The 7,726-nt window shown below is 34.5% G+C and overlaps 1 pseudogene; it reads right to left on the bottom strand.

Moving 5' to 3' along the window:
- Window positions 1-5,882: 5,882 nt before the first annotated feature.
- On the bottom strand, window positions 5,883-7,103 carry LOC127732360 (uncharacterized; annotated as a pseudogene).
- Window positions 7,104-7,726: the final 623 nt, after the last annotated feature.

Here is a 7,726-nt window from a genome sequence, read left to right as displayed (position 1 = left end):
ACCTTGGACACACATTGACTATGTTTACCTCTGTTCCAGTTACAATGATGCTCTGGTCACATTAAACACTCATTCAATTTGGTTACCTGTGGTCACCTTGTACATATATTCACTATGTTGACCTCTGGTCACCTTACAATAATGCTCACATAACACAATCATTCACTTTGGTTACTTCTAGTCACCAAACACATATATTGATGTTGGTTACCTCTGGTCACCTTACAATATTGCTCACATAACACAATCATTCACTTTGGTTACTTCTGGTCACCAAACACATATATTGACTATGGTTACCTCTGGTCACCTTACACTGCTGTTCATATATTGACTTAGGTTACCTCTGGTCACCTTAGACACATATTGACTATGTTTACCTCTGGTCCACGTACAATGATGCTCTGGTCACATTACACGCACATTTAATTTGGTTACCTCTGGCCACCTTGTTCATATATTCACTATGTTGACCTCTGGTCACCTTACAATAATGCTCAGATAACACAATCATTCACTTTCGTTACTTCTGGTCACAAAACACATATATTGACGTTGGTTACCTCTGGTCACCCTACAACGCTGTTCATATATTGACTTAAATAAAGTTTGTTTAGCTTATTTGAACAGTTTTGTCTAAATTGCGTTAAAAAATTGAACTGAAAAAGTTCGTTATTAGAGTCATTCCACAATAGTGGTTTCAAAAAGTTGGACAGTGTTTTTTTTTTTTTTTAAAGTGATAGTATCATGCCATAACTGGATATAACAGAGAGTTTAAACGTTTAACTACATGATATTGATAATAAAAAGATAAAATTAAGCAGATAAAAGGCCAAAATGTGCTTCTGAAAAATGACTGTGGGAAAGTGACGTAGGTTACATTGGTGTCCAGTAAAATGATTTAAATACACATATTTTGTAATAGTGACTATTAAGTTTATGCATTTTCAGTTCATTCCATTGAACCTAATGCACATTTTCTCTGTTAAGTGTCTCAATACTATTTTTTTTTGATGTTTGACTCTCTACAGTTTTGACCAAGCCTCACGAAACATCCTTATTCATGTTTAACCTATTATAAATTAACACAGAGACAACACAATATAAACTGCCTTTTGAAAACCATTTAAAGAGATAGTTTTAGTGAAAAATATACGAAAAGTTATTTTTTTATGAGTATGGAATAGAAAAATAAGAAAATTTGTAAAAAATGTAACGATCATTACAATGGACACCAAAAATTGAGTCAAAAACTAATATCCTAATAAAAAAAATAAGCGTCAAGTTTTCTTATATTTTGATAATGAATTTTATAGAAACTCCATCAAAATAGTTATACAAAGAATAGATATAACATCTACTAAACAACAGGATGTTGAAATTCAATACAAGTCTAAATATTCCATGTAACAATCGTCACAGAATGTAACAGCCCCCGTACAATTATAGAACCTGTTGTATGTTCAAATAGTCATTTGAGTTTTGTAGAAAGCATCCACTGACCTATAAATGTGTAGAACTCATCAAAAAATCTTTCTTTTCGGTCTAAATCTAGGTTATGTGGAAAAATTTTGGGCGAACTAAATGTCTGTTACACATTGAAACACCATAAGAATAAATTTAGTAATTAATACATTGAAACACCATAGGGGTAAATTTAGTGATCAATACACTATTGGGGGTCTGTTTTTTTCTGTGTTGAGTTTTTTAATGTCTAGATCTATCTAGAATATCTCTTTTGCTATATTGATTGATTGTTTTTTTTGTGTTTTAACACCACTTTTAACCACTGCATTTAGGCTTTTTTGTTGCTGCCAGTCTTTATTGGAGGAAGCCGGAGTGCCCAGAGAAAACCACAGACCTGCACCTGGTTATGTCTTTTGTCCATTGATTGCCCTTTTTTACTCATGCTTTGGTTGTCTAGATTCTTATGAAATGTCAGTTCATAATTTCTTAATTGTTAATAACATATAACAGGCTATTATTTAAACTTGGAATTATTATTAATTATGGAATTTGCATAATTTCTTGTTCTTGAAATTTTTAACAAATTCCATGTTTATTCTGTACTTTAATGTTCTGTGCTGTGCACAACACTTTCTATTACAAAGAAGATAGTACATTTCCAATAGAATGTACTGTGCCGCGCACAACACTATCTATACAAAATACATTGTATGGAAAGTGTTATGAACCGCTCAAACATTATAATACCAAATAAACATGGAATTTATTAAAAATTTCAAGCACAAGAAATTTTGCAAATTCCATAATTAGAAATAATTCCAAGTTCAAATAATAGCCTGTTATATATATTTAAGGTGGGCAGTGATTTGCTTGTTCCGCATTGGTCAATAACATGGAACCGCTGGGAGGGAGTTTCGGTGAAATGGAATCTTGAATACAGTTTTAAAATTGATTTTTAAAGGGCTACCCAGAACACATGTACATTATAAGTACTAAGTAAAGCCATGAAGAGATGTAAACACAGGGAATCAAGAATAAATTTTCAGTAGTAAAACTCAAGCATAAAAACGTTAACCAAATATTTTATTTGACATAGAACTTGGAACACTCTCTGGCACAGATTCCTGAAGTTCAAAGATCTGAAAAAGAGGAAAATGGTACAGCATTAACTTTTGATATTAACTGAACTTTTCATTATAGTATTCATATATATATATATATTACATTTTGCTATGATACATGTGTGGCAAAATATCTATTTTAACCAAATTAATAAATTTATATGAATAAAATAACATTGCTCTGTGTGTGTGAACATCTGAACTTTTAAGGTACATGTATTCCTTCATTGTACAGTACAAACAATGTATATATTTCTTGGTTGTTCTTGGAAAGATTTATAACTTTATCTACATGTACATGTATTATGTACATGAATTTCCACATACTTGGTGAACAAATGGCTCGAAAAATTTACATTCAATTGAGGTATTTGTTTCAATTGGTATCAGCCAGGACACAAATTTACACATTCAATATATATGTCAATGTATGTGTTATAGATCATCTTGAATTTAGTTTAGGGTATAATTTAAAACAACAAGTCTATTCATCACTAATATTTTCCTTACCTCTGTTGCTCATTGCATCTTTTAGTGTAGTGCTCAGAGACTAAGAGCTGGTCATATAAGGGCTTCTCTTGGAACAGTACAATACTATTGTCCCTCTGTTCACTGTTATCCTGCAAGTTGGACATCAGAGCCTCTTCCGGTTGAACTGAAGCAAAAGGTTGGACATCCATGGGTTTAACTGTCATCGAGGACTGGTTATCTGTCAGTTTATCCAATAAGGAGTGTTGATCAGTGGTGGTCTCATCCTGAAAAACAGCATGAAATTGTAATGCATGTAATGGCATAAATTCTTGCACACCTTTCATCATCAAGACAAAAAAGTTCCACGTACCAAATGAAAGCAATACATTAATGGGTCTAAAACAGCTTATTTAATTTTTTTTTAATGGGTGGCTCCATCATTGTCCATTATAACTGTATGATCATGCCCAAAGTCTGGGTCTGGGTCTGCAATTTACATAATAAATAAAGATACCTTAGACACAACAATACTATTGTTGCTCTGTTCACTGTTATCCTGCAAGTTGGACATCAGAGCCTCTTCCGGTTGAACTGAAGCAAAAGTTTGGACATCCATGGGTTTAACTGTCATCGAGGACTGGTTATATGTCAGTTTATCCAATAAGGAGTGTTGATCAGCTGTGGTCTCATCCTGAAAAACAGCATGAAATTGTAATGCATGAAATGGCATAAAATTCTTGCACACCTTTCATCATCAAGACAAAAAAGTTCCACGTACCAAATGAAAGCAATACATTAATGGGTCTAAAACAGCTTATTTAATTTTTTTTTAATGGGTGGCTCCATCATTGTCCATTATAACTGTATGATCATGCCCAAAGTCTGGGTCTGCAATTTACATAATAAATATAGATACCTTAGACACAACAATACTATTGTTGCTCTGTTCACTGTTATCCTGCAAGTTGGACATCAGAGCCTCTTCCGGTTGAACTAAAGCAAAAGGTTGGACATCCATGGGTTTAACTGTCATCGAGGACTGGTTATCTGTCAGTTTATCCAATAAGGAGTGTTGATCAGCTGTGGTCTCATCCTGAAAAACAGCATGAAATTGTAATGCATGTAATGGCATAAAATTCTTGCACACCTTTCATCATCAAGACAAAAAAGATCCACGTACCAAATGAAAGCAATACATTAATGGGTCTAAAACAGCTTATTTAAAAAACAATTTTAATGGGTGGCTCCATCATTGTCCATTATAACTGTATGATCATGCCCAAAGTCTGGGTCTGCAATTTACATAACAAATATAGATACCTTAGACACAACAATACTATTGTTGCTCTGTTCACTGTTATCCTGCAAGTTGGACATCAGAGCCTCTTCCGGTTGAACTGAAGCAAAAGTTTGGACATCCATGGGTTTAACTGTCATCGAGGACTGGTTATCTGTCAGTTTATCCAATGAGGAGTGTTGATCAGCTGTGGTCTCATCCTGAAAAACAGCATGAAATTGTAATGCATGTAATAGCATATAATTTATATAATTCTTACACACTGTGATAATCAAGTGAAAACAAATCCACGTACCAAGTGAAAGCAATACATTAACTGTTTAAAAATCTCATCATAGATACAAGGATTGATTTTGTATCTAGCCAGACACGCGTTTCGTCTACAAAAGACTCATCAGTGACGCTGGAATCCAATAAAGTTAAAAAGGCTAAATAAAGTAAACAACTTATTAAAAAAAAAGTTGCTCCATCATTGTCCATTACTGTATGATCATGAACACATCTAACATTATAGAAATATTTACCATATTATATTGGTTATTGCTGACGTCTGAATCACTGTCATCAAGTAAATCCATGACCCATGAAGCCAGCTGCTCAGACAACCCGCTGATGTTTTCCAGGTCTATATCTCCAAGAGTGTCAGTACTGTATTCAAGGACATCATCATTTATGGACATCTTCAAAATTGGACAGAAATGGTTTGGAATCCAATGAGCATATGTCATTTCATCATTTCTGTTTGATGACCAGAGGATATATGCAGGTGTGTTGCTTTCCATTTCCCTTGGCAAGATTGATCGATTGAGATCTTTTCTCACATTTGGATTTCCACGATTTGGATAAACTGATTGTAGAGGCCTTCCCAAAACTGATGCAAGTGCAAAAATCTGCCAAATTCCCATGAATTCATTTGCACTGCATACTTTCCTAATCTCTTCAAATAGTGTTCTTTCTATCAAAGATGAAGTAATTATATCTCCAGGTGTATACAGCTCTGAATACATAACGTAAGACTTTGGGAGAACAAGCGCTTCTTTATCAGATAGTTGTTCACCTCTCCTTAAATATGTATGGTCCACATACAGCGGCAAATAGTATGCCAGTTCTAATGCAATTCTGGCACGTAGTTCCGTATGATTGTTTTCTGTTCCATACATTATCACACTAGCAGACCTAGGCAAGCAATTTCCATCACCAAGTACACTTGCAGGGAAATATCCTCCTTTCTTGACATCATCCGGCAACAGTTCCATCCCGAACTTGTCAATATGTAACCCACTTCCAGAAATAGAAATGTCTTCATCTTTGTTGCACCTAAGATGTGGTATTACAATTGCGAGTTCAGTTCCTTTAATCATCATGTCATCTACTGTAGTAGAGCTCTTCAAAGTTTGTAATATAACTTAAAAAAGAGTGTCCTTATTATCTTGCACTCTTGCAATATTGACTGATAGCTCATTGATTTGTGGTGAGGTATTTTCAAGAGAGTGCAATTCTTCAACTGTTGTGTCTTGTCTGTTAAATTATTTTTGTTTTGGTGAATCCTGTGATCTTTCTTGCGAGTCTGCTTTTTTGTGGCTATTTGAACGAGTTGCTCGTTGGTTTTTCTTGCTCAACTGTTTTCTTGGAGTTTCCTTAAACAAACCTTTGACATTTTTCTTGTCAACTTTCTTACTTTTTTTAGAGGTGTCTTTCTTGTTCAACTGTCTTCTTTGTGTCTCTTTTATCCAACCTTCTACCATGTCTACATTATGACAGGAACCAGATCCTTGTATGCATGTTGAGCAAAAACGGCTAAGTGTGCGCTTTTCTAGAGAAGCCGAATCATTGGAAGCCCTCACAGAATGAAGTTGTCTGGTTTCAGGAACAGCCTTCACATTGGTCCTCTCTGGGCGTTTTCTGTTGACATCACCTTCCTTTACTATGAAGAAATTTCTTCTAAAATGACAACATTCATTCTGCGAGTCTAGTGTTGGCCGTCTTAAATTTGCCTCTGCAAAATCAAAGAATTCACTTGCATTTTTCACCATGGCTTTTCTGTTTTTTACAGCATTTGTTACAATTCTTTTAATAACCCCGAATTCACCATCACATGGTCCTTTACCATGCCTGCTTCCAAAGAAGTGTTTCTCAACAGGAAAACCAAAGTCTGATTTGCTGTGAAGAGCATCTGCAAATGGGGTTTTCGACTTGAACTGTGATGCTGCTCCATCACTGAAGTGAATCTGCCTCTTAGATTTAATCTCATAAACTCTTTGTATATACTCGTTTGCCAATGAAATACAATGTTGAACATAATGTCTTCTGACACATAGATCATGCTTTGAGTTACGACTAACTTACAGAATTTGCATCTGATGTAGGCAACAATGCTGAAAAGAGTAACTGTGTCATGAGACTAATGTGCACTTTGTGCTTCATCCTGGTATATACATGTGTAATTTTCTGCAAAAATCACTACAGAAAACAGTCCAATCAGACGGCAAATTCTGTGTCACATGTCTGAATTGGTCATGTTGCCACCAGGCAGTATTTAAGTGAGCACTGAATGGCTGTAATTCTTTTTTGAGCTCTTCAAGGAAATTATTGACACTCTCTTTCTTTAAACTTAGAACCTTCTTTGATTTTTTTTCATTTGCATGCATATACGTCTGCGTTTCCCATTTATACCATTGTATAATATGCCTTTTGTTCAAGTCTAACTGGGAAATAAACTTATCTACCCCACATAATTTGCATAACATTTTAACACATTCAATTTTGTAATATCTAGATCCTTCTGGTTTTTGGCATACAGTTCTTGCTAACAAGTCATATCTGGTGTTAATTCCTTTAATATTTAGTGCCTTTACTTTATATTGACTATTTGTACAATACTCACAAAGACAATTGTTAAAAATAGAATTACTCATAGTCTGTACAGTCTTGGGTCTTAGTGCAGTGAACTTGGAAAAATTTAATGTACATTCTTGGTTTTCTTTAAGGAATTCATTGTAGTTGTCCCTTAAACTGCTCTGCAAGATTCTTTTTGGTTCTTCAGATTTCAATGATGCCTGTTTTTTATCCGGCAGACATACAGTGTCAAAATCTTTGTAGAATTTTTCTATCTTGTCAATTGTATCTTCTGTCAAAGCATCACTTCGTTTTGGTGTTTCAGAATCTTCTTCCCATACATCTTTAAGTTTTGAACATTTAACTGCAAATTTCCAAGAAATGCCAGCCTTTCTCTTTTCAGCATCTTTAAGTATGAAGCTAGTTAAAAGTCTTCTTTGCTTTAAAACCTCCTTAGTGCGATGTTTTCTGGTTTTATGCAAATCATCTTTCATCTTGCAGATTATTTCTTGGCTTATCCTAAGATGTCTTTTTT

The sequence above is a fragment of the Mytilus californianus genome, unplaced genomic scaffold (assembly GCF_021869535.1).
Source record: "Mytilus californianus isolate M0D057914Y unplaced genomic scaffold, xbMytCali1.0.p SCAF_24, whole genome shotgun sequence".
Taxonomy (NCBI): Eukaryota; Metazoa; Mollusca; class Bivalvia; order Mytilida; family Mytilidae; genus Mytilus; species Mytilus californianus.
Note: the sequence above shows the minus strand (reverse complement) of the source record. Positions and strands in the feature narration are given on the sequence as shown.